At 32.0% G+C, this 21,782-nt stretch overlaps 1 pseudogene across 1 annotated transcript; it reads right to left on the bottom strand.

Annotated features, from left to right (window-relative positions):
* Positions 1-3,251: 3,251 nt before the first annotated feature.
* On the bottom strand, positions 3,252-5,670 carry LOC146539470 (odorant receptor 85b-like; annotated as a pseudogene). Its single transcript, XR_014879508.1, has 6 exons — positions 5,109-5,670; positions 4,440-4,605; positions 4,169-4,265; positions 3,770-3,961; positions 3,622-3,688; positions 3,252-3,439 (listed from the first exon to the last, which is right to left on the bottom strand). The product of XR_014879508.1 is annotated as an odorant receptor 85b-like (transcript).
* Positions 5,671-21,782: the final 16,112 nt, after the last annotated feature.

Below are 21,782 nucleotides of genomic sequence, written 5' to 3'. Positions count from 1 at the left end.
AATATATCGTTATTACAGTGTAAATGTGCTAATAGCCTAATAATAATTTTTGCCTTCAAAAAGTTAATACATCTTTTATGGGTCTATATAATAAAATTCCGCAATGTATTCTAGGTTTGCCACTACCAAAATTTTAAATATCTGTAAAAAAAATTCTAACAAGTAAAGCTTATTACACTGTTGAAGCATATTTAGAGGATAAACATGTATAGAATTAATGTCTATTGAATGTAATGCAGGATAGCTGCCAACTAATGTAATAGATTGTACCATTGATTTTGAAAAGAGCAACTGTTGAGTTTCTTGCCGGCTCTTCTCAGCAGAACTTCTTTCTTTTTGTTCATATGTTCATTCGACGATTCAAAAGTGCTTATAATAAGTTTATTTGAATAAAGAATATTTTTAATTTGGCAAGTTATCAGAAGGGATAAAAATCATATTTAAAAAAGCTACGTAATCTACGTACGTACGTACGTAAACTATACATTAAAATCTTTTTGTAATTATCACTTACTTGCCTATTTGGACAAAATTTACTATTTGATTTTAGTTTATGCTTAGCTCTATATATACATACTAGCGGACGCGCGCAGCTTCGCCTGCTTATTTGTACCCTTAGGGGTGAATTATAATAAACCATAAAACACGTGCTCATATATAGAAATATTTTTAAGTCTAAATTTCAAATTTTATAAAAATCGGTGGCGATTTAAAGATTTTTCCATACAAACTTTCAACCCCTTATTTGCACCCTTAAGGGGAGAATTCTAGAAAACCATGAAACATGTATTCAATTAAATACTTTTAAAAATCAAAATTTCAAATTTTATAAAAATCGGTGCCTATTTAAATTTTTTTCCATACAAACTTTCAACCCCTATTTCCCCCCTTTAGGGTTAAAATTTTTCAAAATCCCTTCTTAGTGGATGTCCAGATTACAAAAGTAAACATCCGTCCAAATTTCGCGTTTCTACCATCAGCAGTTACGGCTGTGCGTGCATCTTACCTCAGTCAGTGAGGACAAGTCCTTTTATATATATAGATAAAAGGACTTGTCTAGGGTATGAATCTAATCTATATAGATTAGATTAACATGTAAATCTGTTAATAGCCTATTAATATTAGGCAAATTACTAATAGCTATTTGATTTTAATTTATGCTTAGCACTATATAAATTAGATTTTTTATACGATAAGTAAAAAAAATAAATAAAAACAACACACGATCTTATAAATATGCAAGTTCTCTATCTCAGTATACATTTGTACAGTGCATGTAATGTATGTAATTTTTAAGGTTCATGCATAAAATATAGCATATCGCGAGAAGCAGTTCTCTTTCAGTTTAAAATATTCAAATGAATATTTGTAATTTTAGCGTTAAATTACACGTAAAATATTACCATGTTGGAACGTAAAAATCTATTTTCTTGATATAATATTAAAAAGATTAATTTTATAAAATTTTTGACTATTATACACAAAAAAATATATATTTTTTGCTTTAAATAACAAGCTTTTTGTTCAAGTAAAAAAATATTAAGGAAATTTAAACAGATTTCCTTACAGATTCCAAAATATATTTCCACGAACATTGCTTGTGGAAATAGCAATTGCCTCAATAGTTGGCAAGTTTCAAGGAATTGTGCGGTTGGGTCTCACGAAGCCGTTAGGACTTACCTGTGATTTATTACTACTTCAGGTGTTTTCCAAAAATACTAATATATTTTTCAAATCTACACTGAGCAACTCTATAAATCATTTAAACTATAAATTCCCGGATAAAAATTATGTTTTATTATTAGGGTTCCGTATTATAAAAAGTACAAACGGAACCGTTTTAGGATCACTTTGTTGTACATCTGTCTGCCTGTCAAGACCATTTTTCTCGAGATGGCGTATCTCCACGATAAAATTATTATCAAACAAAAAACTATAATAATTCTATAAGAAATTATCCTTAGGTATATTTTGTACTGTAAAATAAAAAAAATGCATGTAATGGTGTAACGTTTGAAATTAAAAAAAATATATATCTTCAATATATTTCGATGATGTAAATTATAACTGATATAAACAACGTCGATAGTTTTACAATAAAGAAAGTTAAGCTTTCAGCGAATTCAAATAAAGCTCACGAATAATTATCTTCAGTAATGATCAGCCATTTAATAGTTAGAGCAGGATTGTTGAACTAGGGGAATAACTAATTAAACTTTGCTCCTAGCTTAAACAGTGTATCAGTTTTGTGGCATATTCTTGGTTCAATCGAATGATGAAACAGCTTTTTTAGGCCGTCGTTGCGTCGTTGCAGTGGCTGTTAAACGACGGTTGTGGATTCGACTCCCTATCTTGGTAATCGAGATGAACCGAACACGGGGGAATTTATTATTATTTATTAATATTTTCATTTTTTCGCTCTGGTAACAAAGCAAAACGTGGCGTTAAGTTCCGCTACTTAAACACCTGAATTCAGCGGAAAGTGGAGAACGGAGTGCCTTAATACTATATTCCCTTATTATTTATTAACTATCGGACGCGCGCAGCTTCGCCAGCTTAATTACACCCTTAGGGGTGAATTCTAATAAAACATGAAACACGTGTACAATGAGATGATTTTAAGAGTCTCAATTAAAAATTTTATAACAATCGGTGGCGATTTAAAGATTTTTCCATACAAACTTTCAACCCCTATTTCACCCCTTTAGGGGTAATATATTAAAATTATCTTCCAAGTACATATCAAGTTAAATCCATGCCGATTGCCGATATATCTCCTATCAGTACCAGAATTAGAGTTCCATTGACCGTCGCAAATACGCGTTTAATACTGTGATAAGCTGCTGCTGAAATCAAAACCATGAATGCTGCAAATACTGTATAGGTTGCAATTTCCAAAATGTTCCTATATTGGATATATCTTGTAAAAAAACAAATGAGATTCCTTTTTATGAATTGTTCATTTAGTACATAATTATATGAGTGTAAGATAGCCGAGTGTTCTCTAACTCCGTCCTTATTTTATTGATTTTGAAATAGCCTGAAAATTATAATTTTGCTCAACAAACAGTGTTTTAAAGTTCAAATACGAGCTCTTAGTGTCTATTTGATTTGCCGTTTGTTTTTTTATTAGTGTCCAGGTTATACTTATAAGCATTTCAAATTTAAAATAAAATAAAATAAAGTGAAGATAAATTTATTTATTAAATTAATTACAGTCATTGCTATTTAATATAAATTTCCTGAATGTTAAAATGATAATTTATTTAAAAATTTTCCATAATTGAAGAGTAAGTACATAAGAAGGTATAATGTATTAATTGTATTCTATAGAAATTATAATCTATCGTGTATTGGTTTGTATTGAAGCACCACTTTGAACTGGTGGTGTATACATTGTCTTCAAAATAGTAAAATACGACCACGAAGTGCTGATTATCTGTTTACGGAAAAATTTTAAAAAAATAAGTATAAAATGCTTTAGAAAAAAACTTATAATTTGGTTTCCTTATATTTAAAATGTTTTTTTTTTCATAAGAAAAATATATTATATTTGTACTCTTAAGTCGTAATTTATTTACATTTAATTTTTTTTTTGTTATTTAAATATCAAATACTCACTTTTGTGAAACTTTCATAGGAAATAACAGAAAATTTGTAAGCAGTCAATTTTTGGGGTTTGTTTGACCTAAAAACAAGGGAATTAATCAGTAAGGAAAATACAATGATTGATAAAACTAAATGTTATAATGTAAACGATAAATATTACCTTAACATCAATAGTAAAATAGTTTTCTTAGATTTTTTATCCATATCGTACCATTTACATAGAAACGCTGATTCCCCCACTTTTCGGCTCTAAAAATATGAAAAAATAATAATTTTTACTGATCATTAAAATCTGAACGAGAACGGAGAGTAAAAACAATACAACACCAGGCACTTGAGACCACGGGCCCATCTGTTGAAATTAAATAATAAATATTTATTATTTTTCAACAATAAATTATTTTACGAGTATATTTTATTCTATAAATTTTGGGGTCTGTTCATCATCATCGATCTGATATATTTCACTTATCTCATTTTTAAAAATTACACATTCATACCTTTTTATATAGTAAATAGATTAATATATTATTATTATTTATAAATTACACAGCTTTACCGTTAAGTTGAAGCCCAAAGCGCATATTTCAAGAGATCCAACAAGAACATTAAATAAATTAGGTGCTCGAAAAATCTTCTCTAAGTTTTGCGACAACCTGCAATGGGATTAGATAAGACCATTAGATAGGATGATAGAGAGGTTGGATTTCAAAAATGTTTTACGCTAAAAATATAATTTTTAAATTCTTATAAAAATTAAGATTCATAAAATGAAATTATGTAATTCTTTACTTCTTATAAAAATTAAGATTCATGTGAAAAACACTAACTTTAGTATATACTGATGCCTTTTTACAATATCGCTTAATTGATATGAGGTATCCGCGTCTAAACCTTTTATTTCTTCGCTTAATAAGGAGAATTGTGCACAAATATGTGAAGTCATTATGTAATACAGTGCGTCGATAGTAGTGAAATATATAACGCATACGAAACCTGAAATAAAAAAAATATTTGATCTTTTTAACCAGTCATGGCGTAGAGGCACAAAGTGTGACTCTAAACGCGACTGGTTGTGGGTTCGATCTCCACTCCAGGAAATTAAATATTTATTTAAATTTATCTTTTCATTTCTTCACTTTGCTATTGGGAATGTGGGAAACGGAGTGTTTTAACCTTCCCTCTGCCTACCCTGATGTGTGCGTGAAGCTGAAAAAAAAACTTTTATTGAAAGTTTTTTGGAGCTCCTCGCCTTTTTGATTTAACTGTTGATCGAAACGGCTAGCGTTAAGCCAGTTGATTCATCGAGCCAATTTAACCAAAGTTATCGTTATCTTTGGTTACCAGACTCTATTATAAATTATTTTAGTAGTATCGATTTTACCAAGTCATTTTATTTTAATATGTCAAAATATTACAATATTTATTTTTTCTTTGGCTGAGAATAAAAGTGAATATTAGGCTAATTTATTAGATAAAGCAGTATACAAATAGCTCACCGCTTGCTAGCGAATGAAGATAGACGATCAGCCACGAATACCAGTGGTTTGTAGAAAATGGTATCAACATGGCGTAAGGCAAGATGTAAAATATAGTCCTTTTAGTATAATAATAATACGCTATTAATACTAGCGAAGAAAAGTTGTAAACACATATTAGAATTGCGTTCAGGATAAAAAAGTATTTGACCAGATACTTCAAAAATATGAAATCCTGCTTTATGAGTTCTTTTTTTGTTGAGTCACTCAAAGCTGTATTGTAAAGTTCTCTGAGATGTTGAGTTAAGTCGTAAATATTTTCCTTTTTCTTAGCAATAAATATTATTTTAAGAAAGGATAGTAAGCCAATGCACGTACATGGTGCAAGTTGGGTAAGCTCTAAAAAATTTTCTACAGAAAACTGTGAAACAAAAAACCCCATTTCTTCAACAAAAGCTAATATAATATTAAACAATAAAATATAATATGTTTTTGTAACAATAGATTTGTCAAAAGGCAGACCCACAAGCCAAAAGTTAATTTTAATTTGCTGGAATATTTCTTCGAAAGTCGGTATATCCATTTTAAAAAATTGTATTAAGCTATAAGTTAAATTACTTGTCGTCGTCGCGAAGAAAATTAAACTGTGTGAAGTTGTCAGAATCAAAGCTTTATTTATATACACAATGGTATTTAAGGGTTGCTAATAGGGGAAAAGATGTAGATAAAATAAAATCAATATATCTAAAAAAAAATGTTTAAATATAATAAGTAAAAATATACTTTATCGATTGGAGATAGCCAAAATAGATAAGCAAAATATTTAGTGACTATATTCGCAGTAGTAGATCCGATTCCCTCTCGTCGAAATGAATTATTTAATATGTTCATTTGCTGGCTATGGCAGCAAGACAAAGCTTGATCTTGAGCTGCAGCACTCAACATGGATTTTACGAAAGTTGTCATAATAGTTCGGCCCTAATATATGCAGAATAGAGCTCAAAAAAATATCTAAGGTTAACAGAATCCTGACGATAAATAATTTCTATGGGCCATCAAAAAATATGGTGAAATAATCGACTATAAAAAATATTTAGTTTGTTGTGTGTGTTTTTTTTTTACTTAAATCAAGGTTGCAACATTTTGACATTTGCATTTTTTAAAATATTTTGATGTATTTCCATTTTAATAATGTAGGTATATATTTTGGACAACCCTTATAAAACGATAAGTAAATTTTGTAAATCTTGAAGTGTCAACTTGACAGCTATGAAAATACAAATCAAGGGGTGCTGAGACATACTCATTGAAAATTCTTTTTGATATTATACTAGAGTGATATTTTGGTAAAAGTATTAAAATTAATTTATGGAAGATTAAAAATTTTAAATAATAATTATTAAAATGTTACCACCATATGGACACTAGAGCAAAAAAATCACAGAAACCTTTATCTTCTTATCTTTCAAAAAATATACGAGTATATTGGCGGCTATCTAAGCCGCCAAAGTTACATTTACAGAAATTAAAAAGAATTTTCTAACCACTGTTTATAATATTAATGATGTTCAAAATGATGAGCTAAACTGACTTCGCATTACTTACCAGATATCGCATGTCTACAGTATTGATCTTTATTTCTTCTTTTTTTGTGGACAAGGACAAGGCAAACGAGCGTACGGGTCACCTGACGGTAATCACCGTCGCCCACGACCCCGTACATCACCAGAGGAGCTACAGATGCGTTGCCGGCCTTTAAGGTGGAGATAGACGCGCTTTTTGAAGGTACCCATACCGTAACGACCTGGAAACACTGCCGCGGGTAGACGGCTCCACAGTTCCGTGGCGCGTGGAAGGAAATTCCTACGAAACCGCACAGTAGTGGTGTGCCATATATCCAGGTGGTGAGGATGATATTTAAATTTATTTCATTCTTCTTCTGCCATATCGCTGTGTAGCTGTTCTGGCACGTCACTATCAATTTATTCTGTAATTCCAGATAAATTCAGCCGCAATATTGTGTTTCCACATTTATTCCATATTTTCTATTTCCCCTAAATATACTTTAGTACTTTTTGTAATATCTTATAAGGAATTTTACTCAAATATATACTTATACTATCAAGCCGCCTCATCCATGTAATTTGCATAAAAGGAACATGCCTGCAAAACGCTTTTGATATTGCTGGGAGATTATCTTCAGGATCTTTGGTTCATTCAATAAGATTCTACGCTATCTTATTCCATGTTATAGTATAGCAAGGAAATATCAAAAAATAAATCAGCTTCACGCTGTATCCCGCACACAGCAGAGTAGGTAGAGGGAACCTTGTGTTAAGACACTCCGTTCCCTACTTTATGGCGAATACTGGAGGTGTTGCGTGTTAAGTGGCAAAACTCAACGCCGCATTTTGCCTCGATATCGGGAATAAATATTTGACTTCCTCCAGTGGGGATCAAACCCACAACCGTCGCGATACAGTGACAGCCTTGTGCCGCTTTTGCACATTTTGTTGAAATTGTATGCGTGTTTGCTTTTTTATGTCCCTTTTATCCTATTTTGTACTATAAAGTGTTTTTTTTTTATTTAGGAGTTGGTCCAGGTCCAGGCGTACTATAATTTAATACTGTCCTTTATTCTGTATTTAGTGTGGGTACGTATGAGTTGTGACCTTTCAATCTCTAAATGACTGTTCTGAGTTCTATCAGCCTAAGGTTGGTAAAATATTTCTCAGTAAAATCAATAATTCTATTGTACGTTGGCACAATGCATTAATATCAATGATGTCAGTACCATTAAGCTGAGGTCTCATTTCATTGTACAAATATGGAAGCCCTAGCGATGCGTATATCTTTTGTTCTTTTATTTGCTTTAATATTCTAATAACTATCTTAATTATCTCTCTGCAGGTTACCTACTTTCACTCCTATGACACTTTGTGCCACTCCATGGAGATAGCTATCCAAATACAAATTGAACAACCAAGTTGACATGGTGATATCAAACTAAGGCGATATGCCAGCTCCTACTCGCACGCAAGCTGGGTGATCTCTGTAAAGACTTTACTGCTCTGACTTTTCAGCAAGGGTCCGCTCACATTGCACTGGGGTAATATCTGCATTAATTTGTGGAAAGAAATTCACAACCCTGTCTTATATATCTTGGGTATATTTTGTATCTTGGAGCAAAAGCTCAGAAAACTTTTTGGTTTACAGCCATTATTTTTTCCATTACTGGAAGATTCATGCACTCTCTTCCAGATCAAAGATCCTTAGGCCTCTTACAACAGTATTTTATACACCATCACTAATAAAAAGTACTAATAGAAGCTGCTTTAGAAAATAAATGCGTTATTGAAATGTGATTTGAGGTTTCGATTATTTATAGCTGAATATTTCAATAGTTATTGAGAATTAGGTAATAAAAATAATATAATAATAATAATAACAAATATTAATAATAACACTGCCAAGCTATTGCTCAGTTTTCGTTTCCAATCCTTTTATTTAAGACATATTAAAATTGGATTTTTTAAGAAATTTCTATTTAATATAGTTGTATAATAGCATAATATGAGAGAAATCAAAAAGTTAGTTATTTTTAGTCCACATCGAGTTGAAGTTGTACAGGCACGAGCAGTGGCAGCTTAAAAAGTTTGTCCGCTTTGAACAGTATAGCAAAAAGGAAACTTTAGCCGTTACGAGTACCAATATATGTTGTCCACTAGCTTTAAAAAGTTACTTTAAAAATGTCTCATCACTGTTTCCTTTTTTTTTTTTGGGGGCTTCGCCCTATATTTTTTTTATTGTAAGGACTAGGTAAACAAGCACCTGGAGAGTGAGTTGATAGTGAGTGATTACTGCCGCTTACGATCCCGGGTAACACCAGAGGAACTATAGGTGTCGGTTGTAGGTTGTAGGGAACCTAGTGCTAAGATATCCTGCGCCATGAATGGCTTTATCACTGTTAATAAATAAGTAAAATAACATATAATATAATAAACAATTTTCTCGAGCGTATTGGTATATTTTCAGTCACATTTACTTTTAAATTTTAATAAAGTTTGCTAAAAACATAAAATCTAAATAAGTACCTAATGTATTCTGTAATCTGTTTTAAAATAAGAAAAAATCATTAATATCTTTCCGCTTGTAGAGAGAAAAACGTACTGTCAAGATACACTGTTCCGAAAAAAATTCAATAGTGGTTTATGAGAACATAAAGCCGCATCACGTTTTCCTAACAGACCTAAAAAATGAAAAAGAAAACGTTTTCCATTCGAATTCAAGACATTACATGTTGAGTAGTACAATGATCATTCCCACAAATGGGAATCGAACTTAAAACCATGTGTTTACTATTATATAGATATTGCACCACTACGCTGCGATAGGCTTTAAACATATTACGAAATCTTCATATTATATATCTACATATTGCATATGACGCCGTTCTGGGTTTTGAACGTTGATGAACTATTGGTATACCTATGCATGCATGCATATGCGTGTGTAAGTTATTTGGAAATTTATGACATATGTGGCCATCGATATTTCTCAGTGTTAGGATTGAAATAGAATACCATTACTTGTCATTATGTCTGTATAGCATGTAATAGTTTACGAGCTACCGATATATCCGCGTAAGAGAATTCCTATATAAACTACAATAAGCTGCTCCTATGAAAGTTTGTTGTTTTAAATTGATTTTAAAATAAATAAAAGTTACCTTATCAAGAATCAAATCAGTTTCACGCTGTATCCCGCACACAGCAGGGTAGCCAGAGGAATAGTGTTAAGACACTCTGTTCCCTACTCTCTGCCCAATTCTCGAGGCGTTGCGTGTTGAGTGGCAGAACTCAACGCCGCGTTTTGCCTGAACCAGAGCGAAGAAATTTAAATATCGTTTATATTTAAAAATAAATATTTCACTTCCTCGAGTGGGGATCGAACCCACAACGTTACAGTCACACACTTGTGCCGCTGCGCTACGACGGCCTCTTTCTGCTGACAACAAATCAAAGATAACATAATCGATGTTCATGTTAGTATTAAAAAGTTTTTAATTTCGTGTATTTGATTGCCATAGAAATGAGAAAAATAAAAATTATTTGTTTTCACCTTCATATTTCATCCTTCTTATCCTAAAGAAGAACCTAGTGTCAGTGTCAGGAAAATATTTAAATTTAAAATGAACTTTAAATATTTTAACTTTGTTTAAATTTAAAATAGCAATAAAATAATTAATCTAAACTACCGGTAAACTAATAAAGGTACACAAAAGCGTCGGTATTGAAACTTCTTACCATAACAACGTGAGCTGAATTTGTATAAAACTTTGTATAACAAAGTATAACTACGTTTGCGCACGTTTTATTATTATTTAGGAAATATATGGTTGTTTTGATGAAAACAACTGGTTAAATTCTTCTTTTCTATCCATATCTATATTATAAATTCGAAAGTAACTCTGTCTGTCTGTCTGTCTGTCTTTTACGCAATCAGGGTCAAACCGCTAATTTAATTGTGATAAATTACTCATATAGAGATACTTGAGGGTCTCGGGTTGAACATAGGATACTTTTTTTTCTCATATTTGTAATATTTTCGATATATACCAATATATTAAAATACTTATTAATTTGACATGCAATTTATTCCGCCATGTTAATACCTGAACCCCGCATACATAGTAGGCCGAGGGGACTTAGTGTTAAGATACTCCGTTCCCCAATTTCCACCGAATTCTGGAGATATTGCTTGTCACGTGGAGGAACTTAACGCCGCGTTTTGCACTGCCGCTACTTAACATGCAATGCCAGAATTCGGAGGAAAGCGGGAAGCGAAGTGTTTTAACAGCCGATATGTGGGATCGTGAACATCGTGAACCTGAAAAAAAAAGTTATTTTAAAATAAAATATCTTATTCTCAGAGATAACCTATTGTGAGGCTTCGTTCGTTATGCATTTTTCGTTCGAATTCAAGAAGCACCCTGCGAAGTTGACTTTATTTATTTATTTTACAAGAAGCCAATATAATACAGTGTATTTTATCTTTCCCAATATATATATTTAACATATACTCCATACACTTAATTCGAAACTAATATTATTCTATGAAAAAGGATAAAAATACTTATTAGAGGTCATACTCTATTAAAACTTACACTAAAAACACTTTTTAGACATCAATTTAATCGAAAACAAGTACAAATTAATATTTTTAATTCATGTTTTATAAAAGGATAAACCATAATCCTTGTTAGATACGCCGACCTTGACCGTCCAGCGACATAAAACGCCCTACGCCCCGAGAATTCGTTTATCTTATAAAGTTCTGACTATCGTAACTGTACTTTTTCCAAAGATAAAAAAGGTCGTAAAGTACACCTAGGTCGTTTTATATTACGAACTACTTCTAATTTCATGATTTTATAGATAAAATGTGTATAGTCTATTTTAAAAGTGAAAATTTGTATGTAATTGTATTTTTTCTGTATATATCACGGTAGGTAGTCGACCCTAGTTTTAATACACTCCGCTCCTAAGCTGGTATTCGAGACATTGCGGATTGAGTAGCGGAATTCAACGCCGCCTTTGTCTATCAGCGGGATAATAAACTGACAAAGCACGGCGTTAAATCTCGCTATTTTTTTAGTAAGTTGTAAAATTGAATGGTAATGGACTGTTTCAGTACTAAACTCTCTCCTTCTTTCTAACGAAATATTTATAGACACACTAGTGGACCCTAACGCGGCTACGCCCGCTTGAACTATGAGAATATTTATTAAATATATTTATGATTTTTCTTTCAATTTTCAATAGAGAGATGCGTTATGTAAGCTCATTTTGGGTGACGTATTCTAACAAACTTTGCAAATCGTTGCTTAGCAACGGCCGCATAGCGACGGTTGTTATTAACATGGTAGAATAAAATATTTTAAATTAATAAGTATTTTCATATATTTGTATTTATCGAAAATATTACAAATATGAGAAAAAAAAAGGATCTCTGTTCATCCCGAGACCTTCAAGTATCTCGTATATATGTGTATTTTATGACAATTAAATTAGCGGGTTGGCCCTGATTGCGTAAAAGACAGACAGACTATCCTTTGAAATTTCAATTTTAATCGCAAAACAACTTAGATTACGTTATGGTTAAGTTTTGATTGACAGAATTATTTATATGAAAACTATTTATTCGCAAAATATATTCAAAGTTATTAAAGTTTTGCGAATTTCAACAGAATAATTTTCTCCCAGCGCCGGTAACAGCCTGGCGAAGTTTTGTCACTTCCTAACATGTCAAAATGTGATGTCTCATTGTATAGTTGAAATTGTCTTTGGATATTTGCAATTTTATAGTAAAAGATAAAATATTTTATGTTTATACTAACTTTTATTTATTTTTACATAAATTTGAAAAATACAATGTGTTTAAATATTCATATGTAAAGTATTTGTTAAAGATATAATAATAAATAGGCTTATATAAAAATAAGCTTGTAATAAGAACTGTAAAAGTAATATCCCATCAAAAACATAAATGTAAAATGAAAGCCAAGTTCAGTAATAAAACATATGCTTTCAGCGATAAAAGAAGTGAGATGTAAATGTATGCCAAGTTCAATGGTCAGTCCTGAAATTAATTTTAACAATATAAAATATTTTATAACAACTGAAAATGTCCATTCTTCTTACAACTTGGAGACTTTATTTATGTGTAATATCTGACTTGGCCAGTTATATTTGCATAAGGGGTTGAAAGTTTGTATAGATTTTTTTTTTAATCGGCACCAATTTTTATAAAATTTTTAATTTATACTCTTAAAAATATTTAATTGAACATGTGTTTCATGGTTTTCTAGAATTCAACCCCTAAGGGTGCAAATAAGGGGTTGAAAGTTTGTATGGAAAAATCTTTAAATCGCCACCGATTTTTATAAAATTTGAAATTTAGACTCTTAAAAATATTCAATTGAACATAAGTTTCGTGGTTTATTTTAATTCATCCCCTAGGGGTGTAAATAAGGGGTTAAAATTTTATATAGAAAAATCTTTAAATCGCCACTGATTTTTATAAAATTTGAAATTGAGACTCTTAAAAATATTTTATTGAACACGTGTTTCAAAGTTTATTAGAATTCACCCCTAAGCAATAAGCAAGCGAAGCTGCGCGCGTCCGCTAGTACTGTACAAATCTACTGCAGCCTTTATTTCGGAAGTAGCTCCGTACGTAGTTAAGCAAAGCATGTCTTCTTTAGAAGAGTAAGGATTCCCGTTTCGAGCGCTAGTGTAGATACTTAAATCATTCCAGTTACGACATACGTACTCTACTATAGTCTCGCGCAATTTATTAGTTTGTTTGTATATCAATACGCTCAAACGAAGAATATGCAATAGCATGGAAGAGACAGCTCCCATCGGGAGGCATTGGAACAATTCGGTGTAAGTTCTTGTTTCAACCACAAGCAATTCTATTGAACGACTCATTGTTCAACATGTCTTGGAAAAAATATAAACAATAAGTTTATTAAGTGCTGACGGTACCAATCTGAATTGATATGATCCCAAGGTCGACTCCGTTCTCTGCCGTTTTCACAAGTGTTCCTAAAACCAGTAAAATCATGAAACTCAGGCCAAAAAAACCATTAAAATATGAGCGGCTTCGTACAATAAAATATATCTAATATAATTAGATATTTACTTTTTTATTATGGTCATATTATGTTTTATTACTCTTAAGACGATATTTAATTATATATGAAAATAGATTATATTTGTCTATGAATCTCGACTATAGTTTTTATTTTGTTGATTAAATGACAGTTGTCAGATTTGAAAGTAATGAATGTATGCTGCGTTTAGAAATCTGATATATTAATTAATATTTTTTTCTAATTTTATTATTTTGTTGGAATAACTCAACACGCAATGCCTCCAGAGTTCGATGGAAAGAGGGGAACTGAGTGTCTTAACAGTAGGTGCCCTCTCTCTACCCCGCTATGTGTGGGATACATCGTAAAGCGGATTTATTTATTTTTTATTATTTTGTTTAAGTAATTTTTAATTTTCTCTTTTTTTTTCTTATTTTTTTTATTAACAATTACTTAAATTTTTACTGTTAATAATTACTTTATAATTACTTCTGTTAAGATAGCTGATAGGCTGACAATATATCAAATTAAAAATAAAATCAGCTTCACGCTGTATCCCGCACACAGCAGAGTAGACAGAGGGAACCTAGTGTTAATACACTCAGTAACCCCACTTTCCATCGAATTCTGGAGGCATTGCGTGTTGAGTCGCGGAACTCTTCGCCGCGCCTTGCCTCGACACCAGATCGAAGAAATGGAAATATAAGTTTAAATAAATATTTCATTTCCTCGAGTGGGAATCGAACTCACTACCAGTCGGTTTAACAGTCACACTTTGTGCCCCTGTGCCACGACTGACCTTACAGATAGTATATTATTCTTAAATTTTATATATATTTCTATCAATATAATTATTTTTTTTATATTTATTTTTTAGTGTATTTTTTTTCTGTTTTAGGGTTCTGTACCTCGAAAGCAATAAAACAGAACCCTTATAGGATCTTATATAGGACTTAGTACTTAAATATTGTAATAATAATTTAATATCAAATACGTTAATCGACTATACAAATACTCTTAGTATAATAAGTACTAAAACATATGCTTAAATTATAATAAATAATAATGAAGGATGTTAATCCATTTATTATATTTTTATATTTTTACGTGAAGCCCTTGAAGTCCACATGATGGCAGGCTTTGTCAGGACATAAATTAGAGGCATTTTCAGCTACAAATGGAGACATATCTTATCTTAAAATATACTTGAAAGCATCGTGTTGTTTTAGATGGCTTACGTAAGTAATAGTGAAGTTAGTCTACAAAACAAATAAAATATTTACTAACGTGTGACATAAATAAAAGCAAATATATATAAATAATGCATTGCTCTTATTTTGTTGGCAGGCGCTACACTATAAGTAAATGTTCCTAATTGAATCTATTTATTGAAAAATTATAAGAAAATGTTAAAAAAATACTAGTTTCGGATTTTTTCCTTTACATACACCCAATTACTTAATCGGATGCTAAATTTCACCATTCCAGGTCATCTGGAACTTGGTTAACATTAAGGTCTATAGGTCAGTCACCCCCCTAAAAATTAACGATTTTTGGACGTCATTATCTAAATAACTGTTTGAGCTGTGTTTATGAAATTTAATGCACGTATACAGGTAGGGGGTCTAAATATTTGAGCCAAATATGACAGCTTTAGATGGAATAGTTTTTGAGTTACGAATAGGTAAAAAGTGGCTTCAAATGGTTCGTGTAAAATAACACACGGTGCTGCTCGCCAGTTTTGTTTGTAAAAAAACTTGGCTACGCGCGGCCGCGCGTTTTAAATATCGAAATTCGGTATTATACTTAAACATAAACATACAGCGGCGTTACATAGTATTTAAATATGCTCAAATCCAACTTGAAAGCAGAGAGCCGAGTGTCTTGGTTCTCCGACCTACCCTACTATATGAACAACGCATAAAACCTAAAAAAACATTATTTAAAATAGTTGAAAGTAACCAAAAAGTAACCTTTTTCCATAAAAACAGAAAACAGGTCAAAACATAAAGTATCAACGTAATTTATTATATTATTAAGTATGAACAAAAATAGTATACGACAGTCGGAATGTTTGTATTGCGGTGGACCGAAATGAATTGTAGGAACGTCAATGTATATGAATGTCTGTAGCTCTATTGTCTCGAAACAACTGGCTTTGTAATTTGCTTCGTTCACGGTTCATTTTTCGTGGAAAATTGTATTATTTACTTTAGCTGTAAGTTAATAATGTGAAAAGTTCATCTGACTTCATGATGTAAGGGTATGTCATTCAATTTTTGTTTCTTTTTTTTCGTCAGTGTTATGTGGTTGTGGTGGCTGGCATCGAATGGAAACCCAGGAGTGGGATGGTTGGCACTCAATAAGGGAAGCCTAGTCGATAGGCTAAGAAAAAAAACTTGTTTGTATTGAGAATTTGATACTGTGATTATTTTTTATATATAAAACTATAACATAATTAGTCTCATTCTATTAATTCTAAAAAAATAATTAAATAATTTAAATTAAGATCATCAATTTTTTTCACTCCCCAAAAAAGACAAAGCGCTTCCACAACTAAGCACTGTCTCGAACATTAAGTGGAGCTTGAGGAACAGAGTGTTTTAACACCAGGTTCCCTCTGCCTTACCTACCCTAGTGCAGCAAGTGTGAAGTTAAAAAACAACAGACAAATAAACGATATATTTGTACTATAACCTTTTTATAATCTAAATGTCTAATATAGAATATATTATAACAAAACAAAAGTGAGTAAGAAGAAACGTAGAAACAGTAAAGAAATTTCCGCGGTAGTTATTTATACCAATTACAACTCGCGCTCTCTCACCGCGTTGAACTTTACAATCTGATAGGGGAAACTTATTACCAGTTGTTCTGAATATGCGAATGCAAGAATACTTTCCGCCATATTGAAACTCGAACCCTGAGAGCAAACACCGAGTACAAAAAACTTGAACGTTCATGGAATAGGAGAAACCATTGAGTATGCTTCGTCGAAGAACTTTTTTTTTTTTATAAGCGTGTATAAATTTTTTTTTATATTAATTGATTGTAAAAAGACAGTAGTGGCGCAGAGGCACAAGCGAGAGTCTGTAAACGAGAGAAGTTGTTCGATTCCCACTCGAGAAAATGAAATGGCATTGAATAACGCCTCTCAACACACTTAGCCTGTAGAATTAGGCGGAAAGTGGGGAGCGGAGTGTCCTAACATATGCAATTGCAATGCAATTACATTACGAACTGAACAATACATACGCAATTTGTCGTGATAATAGGTATATTATCAAAATTTTGCATTGCTATAAACATTTCATAAATAAGTAATATATTCCATAGCTTTCTCTGTTCCAAACAACAGATTATTTCCCCGCCTAAAGGAAAAAAGAGTGCGAAAACTTTAATTAAACAAGTTCGAAGGGAATCGAGCTCGAGACTTCTGTAAACGGATAATCGAAGCCATCGAGCCCACCTGAGTAAATTCACCAAGCAGTTGTCACCCATACAACGGTAAGGGATGACGGCGGCCTGGTAGTGACGTCCCTAAGCAGTTTCTTTAACTTGCTAAAACTCTTTAACGCAGGATAGAATTTTTATGAACTTTAGTGAAGCTGAGCACGAGGAAGTTCATAAAAATATCGACTTTAAAAGTTCGGAACGCCTGATTCGCATAAGTAAGCGAGCTTTGTACCGGCATCGACGGATTCTACATGCATTAAACTTTTCTTAGCGTGCTATAGGAATGACGATTTCATTTTGATTTTGTTCTATTATTGAACTTCACGCTGCCTTCACGCACACTGCATGCAGGCAGGGTATCTCATTGCTGCCAAATTGCGTATTACGTGGTGGTATACAACGCCGCACAATGTCTCGATACCAGATCGAAGAAATGAAAATATGAAATACTAGCGGCCCGCCCGCGGCTTCGCCTGCGTGAACTACTTTATTATTAATTTCTGCCTCCATGAGTACCTACGTCCTATAAGTGACGTCCATGCAAAATTTGAGACTCCTAGCATTTGTAGTAACGAAGATTGATACAAACTTTCGACCCCAAAAACAACCCCTTAGAAATCGAATATTGCAAGTTCCCGTCTTAGCGAGCACCTACGTCCTATAAGTAACTCCTATGCAAAATTTGAGATTCCTAGCACATGTAGTTTCTGAGATTTCGTGATGAGTGAGTGACCTTTCGATTTTATATATATAGATTTCATTTCTTTGAGTTGAAATCTATCAATTCTGCTCTTGCACCACGACTGGCCACAATTTTAATGTTGAATTTCTGAATTTCAACTTGTACTCAATACTTTTAGTTATAAAATAATATAAATCTGCCTACAAGTTTATTAGAGGGAAAGGAAATTCCGGTGGGTGAGGATTAGACGCCCTGAGCAAGCAGAGCTGACGACAACAAGTAATTTAATACTAACGTACACAGCGCCGATAAACCTTTGAGCAAATACCTTTGTATACTACGTCAGGATTAACAAGATGCTGTATCACCTGACACCCAAATGAAACGTAAACGCTATCTGAATCTATTCCGTTAAAGAGAGTGAAATTTATTATTTAATTTATTGTAAATTCTGTTATCTTAATCTGGCTGTTACGATTTTAGGATTGAGAGAGTTATTTCTTTTTTTTATCTATTTTTGGGGTTGGTTGTGACAAAGACAAGTTGCTAGAGGTTTTGGCAGCGAAATAGTGAACGATTTGGTGATGGTAGTAGAATTTGAATATGCTCGTACTGCGCGAGAGTTTTTGCAAAAATAGCACGTGCGCGTGCACATTCGCCCAGGCGTGGGGCACAAAGTGGAACTGTAAATACGAATGAGTGGTTATGGATTCGATTGAGGAAGTTAAATATTTATTTAACAATATTTTTATTTCTTTCGCTTTGGTGTGGAGGCAAAAGCGCGGCGGTAAATTCCGCCACTTAACACGCAATGCCTCCAGAATTTGTCGGAAAGTGGGGAACGGTGTGTCTCAAAACTAGGTTCCCTCTGCCTACCCTGCTGTGTACAGAATTACAAGTGAGACTTAATTTTCTTTTATAGACATACATGAATCACTGACTGTTTCATAAATTAAAACCTTATAAGCTTTAAAAAACCTCCAAAAAAAGGACTCAGAAAAGAAAAACGTCCCAGCTCTTATTTAAACTACTTATGCATCCCAGTATTAAGCTATCAGGGTATCAGAATACGAAAATCGGGGCCGTATTTATATTCATATTTGCAAATTGTATGCGTGTGGCTGTTTGTCCAACCATTCTCCAATCACGATATAGACCTCATACAAACAAACGATCGATGCAGATACGCAATCAATGTGTGTATGTGTGTTTGTGTGTTCGTTAATGTCATTTGAAACATTGATATCGAATATCGCTGGGAATTTATGCATTTAAACATGACACTGGTTGTTGATGCTAATTACCTTCTGGCTATGATTCGTGTTAATCATTTATTTATTTATTTTTTATTTTAATATTTTATTGTAATTTGAAGCCTATAATTATATTTAAAGCATATGTTGGCAAATATGCACGTGTTATGTTTATTAAATGCTAATTGAAATATGATGCGTCAATAAGCAATACAGATTATAATTTAAATGTTTTTTGGATTGCGAATATTTTTAAAACTAGTAAAATAAGTGTTGGAAATCGCATGTGGTCTAAAAATACTAAAACTAAAATCGTTTTAAAATTATTTTAGAGCTGTTTTTGACATTAGTTCAGAAAGTTACTTTCACAGCGAACAAACGAAAATATTTGTCTACTCTACATAATATATTAACATCATTATTTAAAATAGTATAGAATAATTGCTATAAAGTACAGACGTACTCACAAGAAAAACGACTAATTAAATTATATATAAAAAATAAATAAATCAGCTTCACGCTGTATCCCGCACACAACAGAGTAGAGGGAACCTAGGGACCCTCTGTTCCCCACTTTCTGTTGAATTCTGGAGGCATTAATACTTTATTGGAATACTTTATTGGAATAATAAAAAAAGTAAATATTCATACGTTGAACACTATTATTTATATTTTTCCCAACTCTGACTTTTAAATCGTTTAATCAGTCTTAAGAATAAAAAATGCAACTGCCTCGGTGTGGAACATATTGTCAGCGACACTAAAATATATCTGCGATTACTCATAGAGTTGCGAGCAAAAGTTAGAAACTAAATATATTTTATAAAATATTGTATCGCTCATTGGTGCAACAACGACGTATTTGCACTTTACGAAATATTACAAGAGACTATCAAATTAATTCAAATTGTAAATAGTTTTTCCGCATACATTTATTTATTATTTAACTGAATGTGTTTTTTCTATTTTACTCTTAAATTATTTGTGAAATCTAAAATCGAACTTGCTACGTCCTCAATAATTAAAGCGATTACTGAACCTAATGAGTTTCAACAATTAACTAAAATTATTATACATATTTATTAGGACTAACACTGGAAGGGTAATATGTCTAAATATGTTTTGTTTATCATAAGACATGTGAGATCGTAAAACGGCTGACACCTTGCCTAAAAGTAAAGTTAGTAGCCTACTTAAAGTATAGCGATGCATCGCTTAATGTTTCCTAAATATAATTTTTACATGAAAAAGTTATATTTAGGAAACAGTAAATAGTATTGTTCATTATTATAGTGAATCCAGTGAGTGCATTAATCCAATTGAAACAATATGAATATTTAGACTGTGTGGATATAAAAAGCGTAACGTTTGATTTAACTATTTTGAATTTTTGTAGCTTCACGAGCTCGTGGCATGGTAAGCAGAGGGAACATGGAAACCCAATTTTAAGACACTCCTTTCTTTATTAAGACACTTCCGTTAACCACTTTCCGACAATTTTTTGAGGCATTGCGTGATGATAGGAGGTTCTTAACGCCGCACTTTACCTTGCTACTAACACAAAGATATTAAACTATTAAATATTTAATTCCCAGGAGTGAGAATGGAATGCACAACCGTCGTGTTAACATTCACTCACAATGGTCTCTATTTTGTATTATAATTTATATTGTATCGAAATTACTTTTCTTGTTTTTCTAAATAACAAGAAATGCTTGGATCTCCCAAGAAAAAAATTGCAAAAAAATAATATTTATTGATAAATCTTTTTTATAAAAGCTATGAATCTAGTGTTATGCTATACATGAAGTAAGGGTATAACCTTACCGTTCGTTAACCCGGCGGGGCGATTCCATGCAGCTTCTGGAAATGACAGATGACAGTGTCGAGATATCGCACGAGATGTGACTGGTGTGATGTTTCTTTTTAGTTGGTAATTCTAGACGTTTTGTCTTTACTAATGTATTTATATTTAATTAAATGTTAAAATTATATTTCTTGACAGATTTTAATTTTTTTTAATATATCTAGTTCTATATCCAGATTTAGATCTAGATCTAGATGGGTTAGAGGTTCATAGATAAAAGTGAAGAATCTCGTGTTTTCTAAATTCTACGCAAAATTATATATATTTTATTTTCTGTAGTAGGTACTAGTTGCCTGAGTGACTAAACACTGAAAACAAAAAAAATATCACCAGTCACCTTTGTACTTTTAACTATTATTTTTGTGTTTGAGTTCACAATACACTTATATCTTTTTTAATATAAGTATAAGTCAGCTATTGTTTTTTTTAAATTACTTAAAACATGTTCTGTACAAAAATGTTTTTTTTACCGATAATTTTGCAAAGAAATTCTTAATTAATCTGAAAAATACTTTTTTTTAATTTCCAATATTAATATTGACTTAAGTTCGCGGAAAACGTTTATGCTGACAGATTATACTAATTAATCACTCATCCAAATCATTGCTATCGAGCTTAATCAAACGATCGGTAAATACTAATTATAGTAAGCCCAAATTTGCTATTCTATCTCTTTAAACTAACAATTAAATGCCACGCAGGCTTACTATTTTAAGCTATATAGTTGTTTTAATTTTTTTTCTGCTTCACGCTGTATCCCGCATGTAGCTGGGTAAGC

The sequence above is a fragment of the Heliconius melpomene genome, chromosome 4, assembly GCF_056956725.1.
Source record: "Heliconius melpomene rosina isolate 202511_hmr_F chromosome 4, ASM5695672v1, whole genome shotgun sequence".
In the NCBI taxonomy this organism is placed as follows: Eukaryota; Metazoa; Arthropoda; class Insecta; order Lepidoptera; family Nymphalidae; genus Heliconius; species Heliconius melpomene.
This window is presented reverse-complemented; position numbering and strand designations above follow the sequence as displayed.